The sequence below is a fragment of the Mixophyes fleayi genome, chromosome 4 (genome assembly GCF_038048845.1).
Source record: "Mixophyes fleayi isolate aMixFle1 chromosome 4, aMixFle1.hap1, whole genome shotgun sequence".
Lineage (NCBI taxonomy): Eukaryota > Metazoa > Chordata > Amphibia > Anura > Limnodynastidae > Mixophyes > Mixophyes fleayi.
The window spans coordinates 134,768,680-134,788,046 of record NC_134405.1 but is presented as its reverse complement, the minus strand read 5'-3'; positions in this window follow the sequence as shown (position 1 = coordinate 134,788,046).

Here is a 19,367-nt window from a genome sequence, read left to right as displayed (position 1 = left end):
GCAGAGGAAGATGTGTAAGATGAAGACGAGGAGATCGCCGTCACCCAGAGTATACGGCCGGTACAGTGAAAATACGAATGGCTCATTAAATCAGTTATGGATTCTTTGATCGCTCCACCCGTTCCTTGGATAACTGTGGTAATTCTACAGCTAATACATGGTGATGAGTGCTGACCCCCTGAGATGCATGCATTTATGAGAACAAGACCAGTCCGGGGTGCCCCGGCTGGTTGGGGATGGTGAACCCAGTGAAAAACAAAAGTATGTGGTCACACATACGAGAGAAGCAATTGAAAGGATGATTGAAAACAAACTTCATCCCAACACAATATTAATTCAACCCTGCAGAAAACCACCATTACAGAAGTCAAAAACAAAAATGTCAAAAACAAAAATGTAAAAAAAAGCTTTTACCTTTTTAAAGAAAACAACACATCTTTAATAAAAGTGAAAGTTTACTGTAGAAAAACATAAAATTGTCAAATGTCAGTTTACCAAAATATTAATAAGCATTCCATCATCATCTAGCTTCCTTCTCTCAGCTAGATCACAGCAGCTGCTATCTACATCATCTTCATTCTCACCCTCATCAGTGTGTACATCATCATCACTCAATGCTAATTAATCCCGACTGGAATCCACCATTAGAGAAATCTCTGTACTGATCTAAATGCCAGTAAAGGCCTTCCTTGTGGAATTTGTAGTTCATGTTACGACAGAGCTGTCACGATTATTGGGCAATTCTTTTAGACCAGGCCAAATGTCAAAATGTTCTGCTGAATCATCTGCATCATTCTTGGGTCTCTTAGAAAAGCTTAGTTTTTTCCTAGCCGCAATAGCCTGAGAAAGTGAAGGAGGGGACACCATCGTGTCAGGTACCGCTTCAGCTGTCAACTTGCTCATTGCATCTCTTGTGATCTGGGACAGTGGGAAATAAAGAGAAGACATAGTTCTCAAACCTAGGATCAAGCATAGTAGCCAAAAAGTAGTGATATGATTTCCATAAGTTGCTAACTCTTCTATCCTGGTGAAGCGATTAAAGTACTTCATCATTTCATTTACTCCTTCAATTTTTCAAGGTGCTTTTTCAAAAGTGTAATTTAGGGAATCACTTTGCTCAAGCTATCAGTGTCTGAACTCAGTTCACAGGTGACTACTTTGAATCGTTTCAGCACCTTACACAACACAGAAAGTATTCAACACTGCGCTGGACTAAAATATATTCCCCCTCCTTTCACAATGTCATGGAGTAAGCGTGGATGGCTTTTTGCTGTTCCTCTATCCTCATAAGCATATAAAGCATGGAATTCCAACTTGTTGCCACTTCTTGCTTCAGTTGGTGGCAGGGCAAAATAAATTGTTCTTGCAGCTGCTGCAATTTCTTACATGCTGTTGCAGAATACCGAAAATGTCCCGAAATATTTTGGGCAACAGCCAGCATCTCTTACACATCCCTGTCATTTTTCAAAAAGCTCTGTACCACCAAGCAGATTGCGTGAACAAAACAGGGAATGTGATATATTTCACCCAGCTGTAATGCTCTCACAATATAGGTGTTGGTAATCCCAGAGATTCTCTTCAGCATCCCAGGGTAATTACCCTGTCGCTTCTGCCCGCACCTTATCAAGCCTTTGTGGGTGTCTTCTGTGAACAGGAAGCTACGAAATTACCTCCTTATAGAGTTTGGGATTGTGGTATCAACCCATTACCTGGCAAACCTATTCCTCGAGGTTGCGTATACCCGCTTTCCATTCCTGAGTATAATGCCATGGAGGAGTATATTCAGAAAAACTTAGAGAGGGTTTTTTTTCGTAAATCCTCCCCTCCTGCTGGTGCGGTCTTGTTTTTTGTAAAGAAAAAAGATGGGGGTCTTCGCCCCTGCATTGACTATAGAGGCCTCAATGCCATCACAGTACAAAATTGATACACTTTGCCCTTGATCTCTGAGTTATTCGACCGTATTAAAGGAGCTACTATTTCCTCCAAGCTTGATCTCAGAGGATCATATAATCTCATATGAATAAAGGAGGGGGATTAGTGGAAGGCAGCCTTTAACACTCGAGATGGCCATTTTGAGTACCTGGTCATGCCCTTCGGGCTATGTAACGCCCCAGCTGTTTTTCAAGGCTTTACGAATGAGCTCTTTCAAGATCTTCTTTATCAATTTGTGGTCTATACTTGGACGACATCCTCCAAAGACCTGCTATCTCATCGTAAACATGTGGTGGAAGTTCTGTCTCGCCTCAGAGGAAATCGATTATTCTGTAAATTGGAAAAATGTACGTTTGAGCAGAACCAATTACTCGTCTTTTATATCATTTCCGGGACTGAACTCCAGATGGATCTGACCAAGTTGAAGGCCATACTTGATTGGCCCCAGCCCTCTGGCCTGAAAGCTACTCAACATTTTCTGGGGTTCTCCAATTCGCCAGTTTATTAAAGGATACTCTATTCGGGTATCACCGATCACGGGATTAACCCGTAAAACTGCCAATGCCAAGGTACGGCACCCTGATGCTGTCAATTCTTTTAAGACTCTTAAGGCTCTCTTCTCCTCAGCACCCGTCCTCCAACAGCCTGATTATCTACGCCCTTTCTTTCTTGAAGTGGATGCGTCATCTGTTGGTAGTGGTGCTGTCCTATCACAGCGGGATTTCGCTGGCAAACTGCATCTGTGTGGGTTCTTCTCTCGCCGATTATTACTTGCTGAAAAGAATTATGGAATAGTCGATAATGAGCTCCTGGCCATTAAACTGGCTCTTTATGAATGGAGGCATCTATTGGAAGAGGCACAATTTCCTATAACCATTTATACAGACCATAAAAATCTGTTATTACTTACATTCAGCCCGCTGTCTGAATCCTCGGCAAGCAAGATGGTCCTTATTCTTTTCTCGCTTTGAATTTAACATCACCTTCTGTTCTGGATCTAAGAATATCAAGGCGGATGCTCTATCACGCTCATTTGATCCAGCCGATACGGAATCTTTGGAGGAGAATAAATCCATAAATTTATAATCAGCAGGGCATGAGAAACACAGCGAACGCCGACGCGCGTTTCGCATGTGTGCTTTTTCAAGGCCTTGAAAAAGCACACATGCGAAACGCGCGTCGGCGTTCGCTGTGTTTCTCATGCCCTGCTGATTATAAATTTATCTTTATTTAGCCAGATAGTTTTACTGCAGATAGACTTAGCCAGAATAGGCAGCTTAGCAGTTGTATCACACTAGTCATTGATCCTCAGATGTCACTCAGATACTCTTTATAGACATCTACGGTTAGCTACCTGATAACGTTACCAATATAATTGTACTATATCGACACAGCCTCATTATGCTGACCTTAAGATATTATGGTCAGCCGCTTGATGGCATTATTATATGCTAACTAATCACGCTATCTGTACTTCAGTGATATAGTGATATTAGAGGATCCTAGATAGGATCATTATCACAATCAACTATCTGACAATACTACACCTTAATTTGGACTCATTAGCTATAGGAGTGGTATAGATGTGTGTCAACAATATAAGACATACAATACCAATTGACATTGTTTCAGTTTTATCACTGCCTGACATTCTAGACAGAGATATTGAAATATACCGTGTATATTGATTTCCTACTTCATATACATGCTATTAGGCATTAATATATTCTAATACTATTAGCTAACGAGCCAACAAGGTGTTATGTAATCAGCACAATAATTAAAATATCAACACACAAATAATAATATTATGTCAATTAAATTTTGTATTATGGCATGAGAACACAGCGATTTTGCAGTTTAAATCTGCATTTTATTTTTCACTCAGCACTGGTTTTTATACTTTCGCAAGTTGTACTGATATCTTTTAATGCATATCAATAAAAACAAGTTATTTTGATTAAAACACCCCGGAGTGCCTCTACATATACTCTCTTTTCCTTGGCTCTTATTCGGACATTTGATTCCGTCACCAGCTTCTGAGTATCCTTGGTCTCAAATCTCTAAGGATTTCATCACTGACCTTCCTCTTTCCAAATCTTGCACAGTGATTTGGGTTATTACTGATCGCTTTTCCAAAGCAGCCCATTTTATTCCTCTAAAGAACCTTCCATCTTCCTCCTCATTGGCCGACATTTTCATTAAAGAGATTTTTTGTCTTCACGGCTGTCCTTTGCACATTGTTTCTGATAATGGATCATATCCAAGTTTTGGAGGGCTTTCTGCAACCAGGCTGGGATTAAACTTGATTTTTCCTTCGCATATCATCCTCAGTCCAATGGGCTAACGGATAGAACAAATCAAGAGTAAGAGAAATTTTTAAGGATGTATGTTTCGGCTAACCAGGACAACTGGGTGGATCTTCTTCCATTGGCTGAGTTCACTCACAATAATCATTACCATGAAGCTACTTCCAACTCACCCTTCTTTGTTCTTTATGGCTGTCATCCCAAATTACCCACCTTCTCTCAGATAGCCTCTTCTGAGGTCCCGGCGTTAGATTCTTTGTTTCACAACTTTTCACGCATCTGGGGAAAAAGTCAAGGTTAACATGGAGAGATCTGCCATTCGTTCTAAAAAAATCATACGACAAGAGGAGGAGAGTTGGTCCAAATTTGACTATCGGAGACAGAGTATGTTTGTCCACACAAAATATCCGTCTGAAAGTACCCAGTAAGAAATTTACTCCAAGGTTCATTAGGCCTTTTGTAATCTCGGAGGTTATCAATCCAGTGGCCTTCATATTGAGACTTCCCCGCTCCCTGCGTATACCCAATGTTTTTCATATTTCTTTGCTGAAACCGGTGGTCACTAATGAGTCCTCCACTTCCTCCAGAACTCCACCACCAGTTGTTGATCAGGATCAAATAGAGTATGAGATAAACATTGTGGACTCCCGAATATCAAGAGTTTCCTTATAATTCCTTGTGGACTGGAAGGGCTATGGGCCTGAGTAACGTTCTTGGGTTAAAGCCTCTGATCTTCACGCCCCTGTCTTCTCAAACAATTCCAGAGGAAATTTCCCAAGAAGCCTTTTTAGGGTGTTCGAAGTCCACCCTTATGGCAGGGGATACTGTCATAAAACTTACCCTTCTTCGCTACAGTGCTGCCCGCTCTCTGCGTTCGGAAGTGTCACTTCCGGGCATCGGTGGTCACATGATCGCTAAGCTCGGGGCGGGGAATTTGAACTGGTTATTTAAACCTTACTCTGACACTCTGTGAGCAACTTGTATGTTTCCTGGCTCCTGATTCCTCGTGGATTTCTGTGACTTTTCTGTTCCTGAACTGATTCCCGTGTACCAATTATGCCTGTTTGACCATTCTGATTCCTCTGCGTTTGTGTACCGACTCGGTTTGCTGACTATCCATCACGATTAACTTGTGGGGTTGGGTACGTTTTTGCGAGTACCACAACCCCAACAACCAGGATGCCAACAAAGCAACACTGATTAGAAAAGAAAACTACATCAATCTAAACAGACTTACCTACAAAGCGACGCTACACATTTCCGATGGCTGGATGATGCTGACCGCAAGTAATTCCGAACACAGACCTCTCCGGCAGTTGAGTTCCACATCACTGAAAAGTGTGGCCTAGATAACTGTTCATTTAAAGCTGCAAAACCTCAGGTTAAGTGTTGAATTCAACACGTAAGTCGATTTAGATTGATGTAGTATTTTTTGTAATCTGTGTTTCTTTGTAGGTATCCTAGTTGTCGGGGTTGTGGTAATCATTTTACGATTACCACCGATCTTGTGTTCTTGACCTGGCTTGTTTGACGTTGCTTCTGCCTCTGCTGTCTGTCTGTGTACCGAACCTAGGAATTCCCTCACTGCCTGCTGATTCTGTACCGTTCTTTCAATTGTGTACCAGTTCCGCTTGTCTGACTACGTATTCATACCTGCTTATCTCTCTGCTAGTGCTACATCTAGAGGCAGACCAGAGGACCGCGACCTGCGGATACCCGGCAGCTAAGCCCATCCCGCCTTGCGGCGGTGTTCTTGGTGAACACCGGGGAGTTCGTTAGACTCCGCACCTCTGGTAAGCCAGTGCCAATCGTGATTAGCATGGAGATCCAGTTTATCCGTTACGCAAATAAAAAGTGGTATCCTATATTTGTGTATCACCGGCTACACTAAGAGGCATACCACTGACAACCTGTTTCATAAACTAAGGGATGTCATTGTAACATGGCTTATCCCGCCTGGACTCTCCTGAGGATATATCATTTGTGATAATGCCACCAATATTGTGAGAGCATTACAGCGGGGAGAATTCCATCACATTCGCTGTTTTGCTCACACAAGCAACTTGATGGTACCGAACTTTTTCAAAAATGACAGTGACATGCAGAAGATGTTGTCTGTGTCCAGAAGTAATTTGGGTCATTTTCGACATTCTGCAACAGCATGTAGAAGATTGTAGCTGCTGCAAAAATAATTTAATTTGATGGGGAATGTACTTTAGTCCAACGCAGTGGAGAATACTTTCCGTGTTGTGCAGTAGTCACCTGTGAAGTAAGTTCAGACACTGTTAGCTTCAGTCAAGTGATTCCCCTAATTAGACTTTTGGAAAAACAACTAGAGAAATTGAAGGAGGAGATGAAACAAAGCAATTCCGCTAACTATGTAAAACTTGTAGATCAAGTACTTTATTTGCTTCGCCAGGATCCGAGAGTTATCAACATCACTACATTTTGGCAACTGTGCATGATCCTAGGTTAAGAGCTATGTCTTCTCTTTCTTTCCAGCTGACCCACATCTCAAGCGATGCAATAAGCTCTTGGTCAGCAAGCTGACAGCTCAAGTGGTACATGACACGACGACTTATCCTCCCTTAGTTTCTTTGGCAACTGCTGCTAGGAAAAAAACTTAGCTTTCCCAAGACACTCATTGGTGATGCAGATGAGTCAGCACAACATTTTGACATTTGGTCTGGTGTAAAAGAATTGGGCAAAAATCCTGACAGTCCTGTCATAAAATGAACTACAAATTCCATGGGGAAGGCCATTACCAGCAATTACATCAAAGTACAGAGACTCCTGTAATGGTGGACTCCAGCGGGCATTAATTAGTATTGTGTGAGGATGATGACAGTGTAAATTGCAGGTGCTGGGATCTAGCTGAGAGAAGGGAGCTATCTGATGCTGGTATGCTTGTTAATATTTTGGGTAGAATGGCATGTTGGCAATTTTATGTTTTTCCACAGTGAACTTTCACCTTTATTAGAGAGGGGTTTATCTCTTTAAAAAGGTACAAGCTTTTTTTTTTTTTTAACATTTTTGTTTCCTTGACTTAAAACCACTGTGTACTTGAACATAGACTTTAGCATATGACGTATAGGGATTAGTATCATCATGACTGAGACTGGAAAGTGACAAGAATAATGTGACTAAAGACTGGAGAGTGACAAGAACATTGTGACTGGAGACTGGAAAATGGCAAGGACATTGCCACCCCTCCTGTTTCTGTATGAGCTATGGCACAGTAGAATATCACTGGAGACTTTTAAAAACACTGCCAACCCTAATATTTGAATTTCTGTTTCAGCACTAAACACTGCCATCTCTCCTATTTCTGGGTGAGCTATGGCACAGTACATTGTGACTACAGATTTTGAAGAACATTGACAGCCCTATTATTTCTATTTCAGCAATGACAATACGTAATGGGCCTTTCCTGTTTCTGTGTGGGCTATAATAACACAGTACAATGTGACTGCAGATTTTGAAGAACACTGACAGCCCTATTATTTCTATTTCAGCAATGACAATTAGCTATGAAGCAATGGACCTCTCCTGTTTCTGTGTGAGTTATAATAACACAGTACAATGTGACTGCAGATTTTGAAGAACACTGACAGCCCTATTATTTCTATTTCAGCAATGACAATTAGCAATGGAGCAATGGGCCTCTCCTGTTTCTGTGTGAGCTATAACTCAGTAGAATGTCACTGGAGACTTTTAAGAAAGCTGCCACCCTTTCTCATTATGTTTTAGATATGACGCTGCCCAACTAGAGACTGCCAAGAACCGTACTACCGTACTGTGTCTCTATGTGAAATGGCGCTGGATCGCCGTGGAGAATCCAAAAACTTATAGAATCCAAAACTCGCAAGATCCGACGACGCAACAACGTCATTTTACCTCGTTTTCACTTCCGGGGGCGAGCAAAAGTACAGAGCCGGCTCGGCTCAGTACTCGGATTGGTGAAGTTCGGGTGGGCTCGGTACTTTTGATTTACAAATAAAAAACATGATGTTTGCACACCAGAAAGAAGGTTCACAAATACATATATAAATTGCAAATCTGTAGGGCCTGATTCATTAAGGAACATAAATCTTATGAAGAGTTGTGTAACCAGAGAGTCGTCGCTAATCTTGTCACTTTCTACTTCTCTGTCTCTTATTTGAGGAACACCTGTGAGAGCCAGTGTAAGTTTCAAGTTGTCAACATGCTTAAAAGTTGTTCAGTGCAGGGGGGCGTGGCTTGGACACCACGCTGGTAAGACGTGTTTGGACTGAGCTCCTCTGCCAAATTACTAAAAACCCGGCTCCACTAAGAAATATTAGGCAACTCACACCTTTGTTGGCATCGGAGGCACAACAAGAACCCCTGGCACCGTAAGGGATCTGCTCCGGGCACGCAGCTTGGTTGTAAGCCCGAAACATCGGACTGTGGCCTAGCCACACGTGGTAAGGCGGCTGCCTCTTCAGCGCCCTTATGTCAGAGATTCTCTGAGAGATCCTCGCGGAGACCAGCCGTGGCAAGATCGCTTTGGCCAGACTGACGGAAGGAGATAGCGGGAGACCCGGGGCATCCATCGGGTGCACGCTCACCCGCCGGGCACACTGGATCATACCTGACCGCGCAAAGCGGCCCGGAAGATGCGGACTTGAAGGGGATCCCTTGGAGTCGGTTGAGCAGTGAGTACACGTGTATACTGGCCCCTTGTCAGCCCGTCCGGGCGTTGTTTACCGAGACCCCGCCGACGGAACACACACACAGTGCCAGCATCGTTTCCCCTTAGATACACCAGCTGGGGCTGGAGCACAGTAGTGCCCGCTAAGTGCTCTTATCCCCACTCACTGACCCTCCGTGAACGGCATCACCTCCCCCCCCCTCTCCCGCTCTTACCCTCACAGCTGAGATGCAACTGAGACCCTCACCAGCAGCCCTGTGTTAGTGCTGACACCAGGGGGACATTCAGACAGCTCACTGACAGCGCTTAAGACAGGGACACCACCAGCAACAACTCACCTGATTTGTCAGTCGGTGTCCGGCAGAACAGCCCGGCGTTTCACTCCTGGCTCCCTTCAGTAGATCCCCGTCTTGACTGGGCTGGGACTCCCTCCTGCGTGAAATTCTGGCTGTTCCGTGCAGTGAACTGTGAGTCAACAACCTGATTGCACAGACTAGATCGAATACAAACTTCCAGTGTGGGAAACTACTGCCACCCTGTGGCCGTTCAAGCAAACTACACCGTCCTTATATCCTAATATATTTTCAACTGTATTATTAATAACAGTTACATGCTGGTGTGCTAAGTATTGTTGCTACATCTCAGCAGTCAGAAATCCGATGTAAACCCTCACCTGGTCTCGGAGCCTGAGGGGTCAACTGCTGCCCCATTGTGTCGTTTCTGTGCCACTACACCTGTAACATAAAATCAACCTCCCCCATTGGAGACCACAGTTTCTACGTTCATCCAAATATATTGACTGTCCCTGTGAGATCTAATCCTGACGGATGTGGTGACCAGTCATATCCTCAGAGTGCCCTCTTGGAGTCAATCCCCATACGAGCAAAACGCTCTCTACCATTATTATTGCCCGTGACCGGTTGATTATTATTCGAAACCAGCCTTTCAAGTGCCTTGATTCGTCTGTTCATCATTACACCCACGGCTAGTATGTGAACTTTACTATGCTGCCCGATCCCGGGTAGGACCCCTCTCAACTGAACCGAGTTCGGTGTGCACCCTCCTCTCCCTCTCCCTCTCTTTACCTGACCTTGGCCTTGTTATCCCATCCAACGGCCAGCTCGGCTCGCCTGAGGGCACCATGGCTTCCAAACCAAAGAAAGTGACAGCAGGAACCTCTGCAAATTTCTTTGGATCAAAAGGGAAGCCCCCCTCTCCACAAGCTGATCGCCAGGGGGCGTCGGGATCTTCATCGTCTGAAGTTGAACTTGACCCTCAGATTCAAGCGGTAATGACCAGTCTCTTGGAGGGGGTGAAAACTACTTTCTATCAGGAAATGACAAAAGTGGTCAGCGAGCTCAGAACAGAATTGAACGCGCTGGGAAACAGGACAGACGCCCTAGAATCAAAAACTGACGACATTTGCCGATCCAACACTGCAACTGATAAGGAACTCTCCCGCCTCCGTGACGAAGTTGAAATCTTGAAAGAGAAGCAAGAGGATTCTGAGAACCGATCTCGCCGTAATAATGTCCGCATCAGAAATGTGCCTGAGGAAATCGGTAACGCAGACCTTCAAGCTTTCCTCATGGCCCTCTTTCTTCACCTCCTCCCGGACATCTCTGAGACTGACTGTCTTTTGGATCGGGCTCACCGTGCCCTGAGAGCCAAACCCCCAAACAGCCAACCTCCTCGGGATATCATTGTCCGTCTACATTATTTCCGGACCAGAGATCGTATTCTTTCCGCTACCAGGGACCGACCAGTAATTACATTTCGGGACATGGATATCCAGCTATTCCAGGACTTGGCTCCTTCCACGATACAAAAGCGGAGGGATCTTCAGCCAGTCACTAGGATTCTTCGACAACACAACCTCCGCTACCGCTGGTGCTTCCCTTTCCAGCTTCAAGTATTTGCTGACAACTCCTCCCACTTTGTCAAATCGCTGGAACAGGGTCAGAGCCTCTTGGATAAGCTGGGCATTCTTCCCGAGCCGTCAGCCCCTCAGGCTACTCCTTCCCAGACCCAGCGCCCAGCGCTTCCTCAGCCTGATTGGTCCCGGTCTTCGAGACGACGTCCGCGGGATGCAGATCCTCCCTGATTTGTCTATTGTTGTACTAATGGTCCTATCTGTGTCTGTTTTTGTTCTCTTCCTGTTTTAACTCTCCCTTGTTTTTAGGGGGACTTTCATCGTCAGTTGGTAGCGGTTACTACCCTACACTCTCAAGTAGTTTACATAATATGTTTTATTGCTTTTTGTTTTGGTGGTTGCTCTTTTTCTTGTTTCTACCAATAGTTCTATTGCTGGCCTCCAGACCCCTCATGCTTCTTCTCTTTGTGTAATATTATGGCTGTTTGTAATATGACCTTTTCCCTGCTGTTGGAGGGGGGAGCAGCTTGCCTCTCCCGTGTCCCTTCCTCCTCCCTCTCCCCTCTTTCCTACCCTCCCTTCCCTCCCCCCTCCACTTCCCTAACCCCCTCCCCCCCCCCCTTTTTTTTTTTTTTTTTTTTTTTTTTCTTCCTTAAACTGTTATAAATATTTACTGTACAAGTTTTATTTACCTTGCACACCGTTCCATGGTTTGATTTTGAATTTTTCAATTAATGTATTCTATTTGTGGGTCTCCCGAGGCTCTGGCGGCTGTCGATGCCGTGCGAGCCTAAGGACCACCCCCCGTGCACCCTTTGACATTGTTAATTTTACTGCGCTCTAGCTTATAATAATGTCTTTGAATCCGCTTAGGATTCCTTTTACTCAGGGTTTTCGCCCAATTGGGCTTCTTCTTTTTCTATCTCTTTTCTCTTCTTCTTGTGACTTTGATCCACTCTCTAATTGGCTCTTCAAACTTCTGTTCCACCCACAAACTAACAGGTTTTGTTCCCTATCTAACTGTTTAGACCTATTTCCAGACTTTGGCTCCTCGCGACTGCCATGGCTTTGAAGATTTTTTCCGTCAACGTGAATGGCCTCAACTCTCCTCATAAACGTACGATTCTCTTGGGTGCCTGTAGGAGAGAAAACGCAGACATTGTTCTTCTTCAGGAGACTCATCTCACAGGTGCCCATACTCGGCTCCAAGGTAAGCAATTTTCCCAGACCTTTTTTGCCTCAGCAGACTGCAAGAAACGGGGCGTTGCTGTTTTAATCCATAGTAAAGTCCCCTTTCTTCACTCCAAGACCCATGCTGACCCAGAAGGCCGCTTTCTTTTGGTGAGCGGCACTCTCCGGTCTACTCCCGTCACTCTGGTCTCGGTTTATGCCCCGAATCAGAGGCAAAAGCCTTTCTTTACAAAGCTCTTTAAGCAAGTTGAGCGGTTGGCGCAGGGCCATGTTATCATGGGAGGTGACTTTAACGTTACTCTCGACCCGGCTCTCGATAGGTCTCCCCCCTCCTCTCCTCGGCGGGGTATTTCCTCCTCCTCTGAATCCGCCACCTTGTCCACACTCCTTATACACCATCATTTATATGACTCCTGGAGACTATGTAACTCAGACGCCAAGGATTATACTCACTTCTCAGCCCCACATCAACTATACACGCGCATAGATATGTTACACATCTCACACTCACTCACTCATCATGTGACGCGGGCAGACATTACCCCCCTCTCTTGGACAGACCATTCGGGTGTTTCCCTCGTACTAGATCTCCTCAAACCGCCCCCCCCAGCGCAGTAGATGGCGCCTAGACGACGCACTTTTACTTAATAGATCTATCTGCCTAGACATTAAGACCTCCATTACCAATTACTTTCAGGAAAATTCAACCCCTGATGTTGCCCCCGGAATTGTTTGGGAGGCTCACAAGGCTACCATCCGAGGCCAATTAATTAGTCAGTCAGCTGCAGCTAGAAAGAAAGCAGCTGAGGAAATCTTATCCCTGGAAAGTGGGTTAGCTTCACTCCTTACTCAGCATCAATCTCACCACGACCCGACCCTACTTCCCAAGATTGCGTCATTGAAGGGCCAACTAAATACCATACTCTCCCGTAGAGCAGCTGTCACGATGCAGAAGCTCCAACAACGGTATTATGATAAGGCGGATAAAGCTGATTCCGTATTAGCTAGAAAGCTCCGGAAAAAAATAGCCTTGCAACATATTGATAAAATTCGACAGTCTCCTTCTCGAGATGTAACTTATGACCCAACAGGGATAGTTAGAGAATTCAGGGTCTTCTATTCTTCCCTCTATAACCTCGATGCTCCCTCCCCTCGTCGGGACCCCCAGCCTCCCACCCTGTCCGATTACCTTTTATCTACACCCATCCCTAAAATTACTACCACACAACAATCTGTCCTGAATGAAGACATTACTCTATCGGAGGTATTGACAGCAGTTAAGTCCCTGAAATCCTCCTCAGCTCCCGGCCCGGACGGCCTCACCCCCCAGTACTATAAAAAGTTTGCCTCGGTCCTCGGTCCTCACCTGACAAAATTTTTCAATGAAGTGCTAGGGGGGGCTCCCTTCGACTCCGCCACCACCAGGGCTAATATAATTGTAATTCTCAAACCGGGAAAAGACCCCTCTCTTTGCGCTAGTTACAGGCCCATCTCGTTACTAAATGTTGACCTAAAATTATTTGCAAAAATCTTGGCCTCTAGGTTGAATCCACTCCTTCCAGCCCTCATCCATCCTGACCAGGTGGGCTTTATTCCAGGGCGCCAAGCCCCTGATAATACCAGAAGGATTATTGATCTAATCCACATGATAAACAATGATAATCTATCCTCTCTCGTCATGGCGCTCGACGCCGAAAAGGCGTTCGATCGCATCTCCTGGTCATTTATGGAGGGTGTGCTTCGAGCAGTGGGATTCACAGACAAATTCCTGACAGGTATTTTGGCCCTCTACCGATCTCCGTCAGCTACTGTTTCCGCTAATGGTCTGACCTCGATGCCCTTTTTGATCACGAACGGCACCCGTCAAGGATGCCCCCTCTCCCCACTGATATTTGCTCTAGTCATCGAGCCATTAGCCGCCAGAATTCGTAACAATCATGAGATATCTGGCATACAGGTGGGCCCCTCTACCCATAAGATTGCCCTATATGCAGACGACGTTCTGCTCACTATCACTAATCCCAAAACGTCGGTACCCCCCCTCCTAGAGGAACTTGATCTCTATGGCTATTTCTCAGGCTACAAGATCAATCCAGATAAGACGGAGGTTCTAGACTTTAATATATCAGCTACAGACAAGTTATTATTAGAACGCTCCTTCCCTTTTCACTGGGGTCGCCGCAAAATTAAATACTTGGGTGTTTCCATCACAAAGCACTATCGACATCTATTTCAAGCCAATTTTCCTCACCTACTCGATCAAATCAAAATAGACCTTACATCGTGGTCACAGCTCTATATCTCCTGGCTTGGACGCATTAATGCCGTCAAAATGAATATCCTCCCTAGGCTGCTCTACTTCTTTCAGACTCTCCCCATCCGCATACCACCATATGTTTTTAAATTCCTACAATTCCATGTCTCCAGATTTGTCTGGTCGGGCAGACGACCCCGGGTCCGACTTAAGGTTCTTCAGAGGTCCCCGCGGGGGGGAGGTCTGGGGATTCCTGATTTTCAAAGATACTACCTCTCCGCTCAACTTGCTCAGTGTGTCCTATGGTCTGGCCGGACGGAAGCCAGAGTTTGGTCTAAAATTGAGGCAGAGGGTCTGGGACTGCTTTCCTTATCCTCTCTCCTATGGGTCCCGAGGCCTCGTCGCCCCAAACGTCTATTATCTCATCCAATAGTCTCACATACATTATCCATCTGGGACTCATCATCCCAAAAATTCGCCTTATCTCCCCATCCCTCTCCGGTTGTTCCGTTATTCAATTCTCCGGAATTTCCTCCCGGACTACATCATAACTCATTCCAGCCATGGTATTCGCGGGGAGTCATCTACCTCAATCATTTATCCACCTCAGTAACTTTTCCTCAGTTTTCTGAAATTCAATCACAGATCCACATTCCCTCAAAGCACTTTTATCAGTTCTTACAACTTCGCCATTTCCATAGTGTTGCTAAAGATCGCCTGCTAACCCGACCTCTCTCCACCTTCGAAGCCCTCTGTCTACGCCAATCCTCAACCAAAGGTCTGATATCAACGCTTTACCACGAACTTGCTTCCCCTTCTTCTTCTCTTAGACCCCCCCATGAACTAACCTGGGAACGGGACCTTGGAGAGGAGCTACTGGATGAGGAATGGTCTGAAATTTACGAGAACGCCGCCTCTAGTTCCATCTGCGTAAGAATTAAAGAGAATGTTTATAAGATGCTTTATCGGTGGTACTATGTGCCTTCGCGTCTTTGCAAAATCCATCCTGATTCATCTGATCGGTGCTGGCGAGGGTGCTCCCATGAAGGCACTTTTCTCCACATATGGTGGTCGTGCCCAAAATTGACAGGCTTCTGGAACCAGATAAGAGGCCTGATTAATTCAATTTCCTGGTGGATATTCCCCTGGAGCCAAAATTTTTTCTTCTCCCTATGGGGGCCCCCTCGGCATCCCGACATGAGAACAAATTGATTAGACATATTGTTTCGGCAGCTACCTGCCAAATAGCGGCAGACTGGCGTTCGCAATCTCCTCCTTCCATGCAGTCCATAATCAACAGAATTTGGCAGATTGAACGGATGGAATACATGACCAGTATTATCCGAAACTCCTCCGGAGCCTTCTCCAGGGTTTGGGACCCATGGTTATCCTTCTTTCAGGCATGCCCACCCTTTATTTAACTCCGCTTTATAACCTCATTCTTCTTCTTGGATCTTTTTCCAACTAACAATGGATCTAGTCACTCATTCCTTCCCTTCTCTCCTCTTCTCTTTCATCTCTCTCTCCTTTCCTCCTCTATGTATTCTCTCTCTTTCTTCCTCTTTCTATAAAACCTTAGGTCATCTGTCATTACTAAAATTGTTAGACTGGTTGACTTAGTATCCTCTTATGTTTCATGCTGTTGGCTGATATGGTTTTCTCCTGTATACTTATGCTATCATTATGCATTTTGTCATTTGTCCTATGCTGTTCTCATGACCTTGCAAAAATAAAACGTTTATAAAAAAAAAAAAGTTGTTCAGTGCATTCTATCTTTCATATTTACCGTATTTCCCCAAGTATAAGACGCACCCATGTATAAGACGCACCTTAATTTTGGGGCCCAAAATGAAAAAAAAAGATGTATTACATAAAGTTATTGAACTCAAGTTTTATTTATCATAAATGCAATGTGCAGCAGGAGGAATCAAAAGGCTCTTTCTAAGTTTTGTCACAGAGCACACTATGGAGGAGTCTGCAATTTGTCACAGAGCACACTGTAGCTTGTAATTTGTGATTCACTAGAGAAGCTTACACATTCACACCAAAATGAGGCAGTGAGGCAATAAGGCAATGAGGCAATGAGCGCTACTGCACAGTCTTGCTGACAAGAGACAAGTCATGTAGACACGCCCCAAGCGTGTCTACGTGACTTGTCTAATGTCAACAAGACTGTGCAGCTTTTGTAGGGGAAACACGGAGGAATCTGCAGCGGCGATCATCGGAACTGTCAGTCATGTGACTGACAGCGCCGACACTGTGGGAGGCGCCTGCAGGACCTGAAGGTCCTTTTGTAACGGCTGACATGCTGAACACCGCTGGAGCTGCTGGAGCTGATTAGCGGGGACTCCTCACACCGGATGCCAACTTCTTCAATCAGGTAAGTGGAACTTGCATTGTATAAGACGCACCTTTTTTTTAGACCCAAAATTTGGGGTAAAAAGGTGCGTCTTATACATGGGGAAATACGGTAAATCTCCGACCCCTCACCCCTATTATGATTATCCTGGACCATTTATACTAGATAACATCACTTTATTTGCCGTTGCTTTATTAGAGTCTGTTTAATTTAATAGTGTGGTTAAGTTAGTGCCTATTAATTTAATATTTAATACTATTTAATGCTGGTGTTTTTTAGGCTAGGAATTGAATATGGGCAGAACTTGGGGAGAAGAGTCTGTTTAATAAATGTGAACACTGATTGTTTAGTATTGGGGCTGTTTGGGGGGAAATAGATGTATTTATTAAATGTGAGTTCTATTTAATGTCAGGGCATGTTTGGGGTAATGGGCCAATTTATTAATTCTGAATGCTACTGATTTAATGTTGGGGCTGAGGGGGGCTATAGGTCTACCAATTAAATGTCAGTGCTATTAATATAATGTTGAGGCTGGTTGCACGGAGGGAGGCCTAATTATTAAAAATGGGTGTTTTTTATTTAATGTCGGGGCTGGTTAGGAGAAGGGATGCCTACAGTGTTCTTTGCTAAGCTTTTCATATTTCATGTACCTATCATTTTTCCAAACAGGGCTCCAAGATTCTAGGATCCTGACAAGTAGCAATTGAGCTTAAGACACACACAGGAACAGTTAGTAAAAGCTGCAAGAACAGGTAGAAAGCAGGACAGTCTGTCAGCTGTCCTGATTTTGGTGGGGCAGTCCCGACACTGTCCTGCTAAGTCAGGACTTTGTTCAGACTGTAGGGGCAGTTGGGAGAATGTCTCACTTCACACTGCTCTGTTCATAAAGAGGGAGCTTTGTGCAACCAACAGTAGTACATGTAGCACTACCCCGTATTAGAAGGGGATGTAAAGAAATAGAGAGTAACCAAGTATTGTTTAACATCAAAGCTTTGCCCTTGGCATTTTGGTCACGGCAACTCTGGCTACATAGCGTGGAAACCCCCCTATAAAAATCCTGCGTTTGCCCCTGGCAGTGCAAGGGGCCGAAATTTAGAAGTGGCGGTATGGAAAATGAAAGTGAATGGAATTCTTTTTCAACACCACATAGTTAGTAATTTATTATAGCTACTACATGTAAACTGTTTAGAATCTTGTCATTAATATACTGATTCCTTCACAGCCTGTTTATCTGTACAGTTATAGTAGATGAAGAATTATGCCATTTAGAATTCAAATAAAGAGTTCCACATCAAGCAGTTTTCCAGCCATTTCTCATCATTAACCTATTGTGATTAACTAAAGATGGTACAGTCTGACCAATCCTAACCATTACTGTCACTGTACTATGTGGATCTTTCTCAAGATTCTTGGCTGTCCCAGAAACAACACAGAAATTTCAAAAGAGCACAACATCTACCTTAATATTGTTATTTATATAGTAAGCAAAGGACAAATACTTTTTGCCTTCGTGTCACTGCTCATGCTTAGGAGTGAGGCATTCAAGCACTGAATGGTGCCAGGCTACATTCCATGTCCCAAAAGCAAAGGAATACCACACCAGGTCCCATATTTTTATGCACTGGTAAATGATAATTATTATTAATAATACCCGGGCAATAAAACACTTACTCGAGGGGTGCACCCTACACTGAGAATCAACTTGGAACAAAGAGAACAGAAAAGACAGTGTATATAGAGGCACTCCTACAGTGCTAATTAAAACATACCGTATATACTCGAGTATAAGTCGACCCGAATATAAGCCGAGGGACCTAATTTTACCACAAAAAACTGGGAAAACTTATTGACTCGAGTATAAGCCTAGGGTGGGAATTGGCGCTATATAAATACCGTAAATGGTGATGATGATGATATCTGTCAGTTTACAAAAATACCCCCCCCCCCAAAAAGAATACAACAAATCTTTTTAAAGACTATATGATACATAAATACACATTTATCTCTCCCTGTTCATCTTCTTATAAGTGATTTTTATAAACTTTTGACTAGGACTGCACTGCTATAGACATTAATATCTCTGGGGATAAGGCAATGGGACCGTGGGTATATATCTTTGCATGTGTATTTATATTATGGTGAGGTAGCTGAGCATAAAACATTACCTCTGTGTGTGCAATGATGTATTTTTCAGGAAGCGTGGTATTGAATGGAGCCAGGCTGCCCCCCTCTCTCCCTGAATGTCTGTAAGACTGTCTGTGCCAGAACGCACATGCGTTCCACTGCGGAACTACACAGACATTCAGGGAGAGAGGGGGGCAGCCTGGCTCCAGCCAATACCACGCTTCCTGAAAAATACATCATTGCACACACAAAGGTAATGTTTTATGCTCAGCTACCTCACCATAATATAAATACACATGCAAAGATATATACCCACGGTCCCATTGCCTTATCCCCAGAGATATTAATGTCTCCTCCCAACTCACAAGAGTTTGGTGCTTGCCGAAAGCTCCGCAGTGGAACGCATGTGCGTTCCACTGACAGGAAGTTCGGCACTTGCATTGCAAGTGCCGAGCTTCCTGTCTGTGGAACGCACATGCGTTCCACTGCGGAACTAACGGCAAGCACCAAACTCTTGTGAGTTGATTTTGTTTGTCCACCAAACTCTTCAGTTAATATTTTCCTTCTCTTTCTCTTCAGCCCTTAAGCGGGCTGAAGCTATGGAGGCAGGCACCACCCTCCTTACGGCCGTGTATTGTGGTCTTTAACTATCA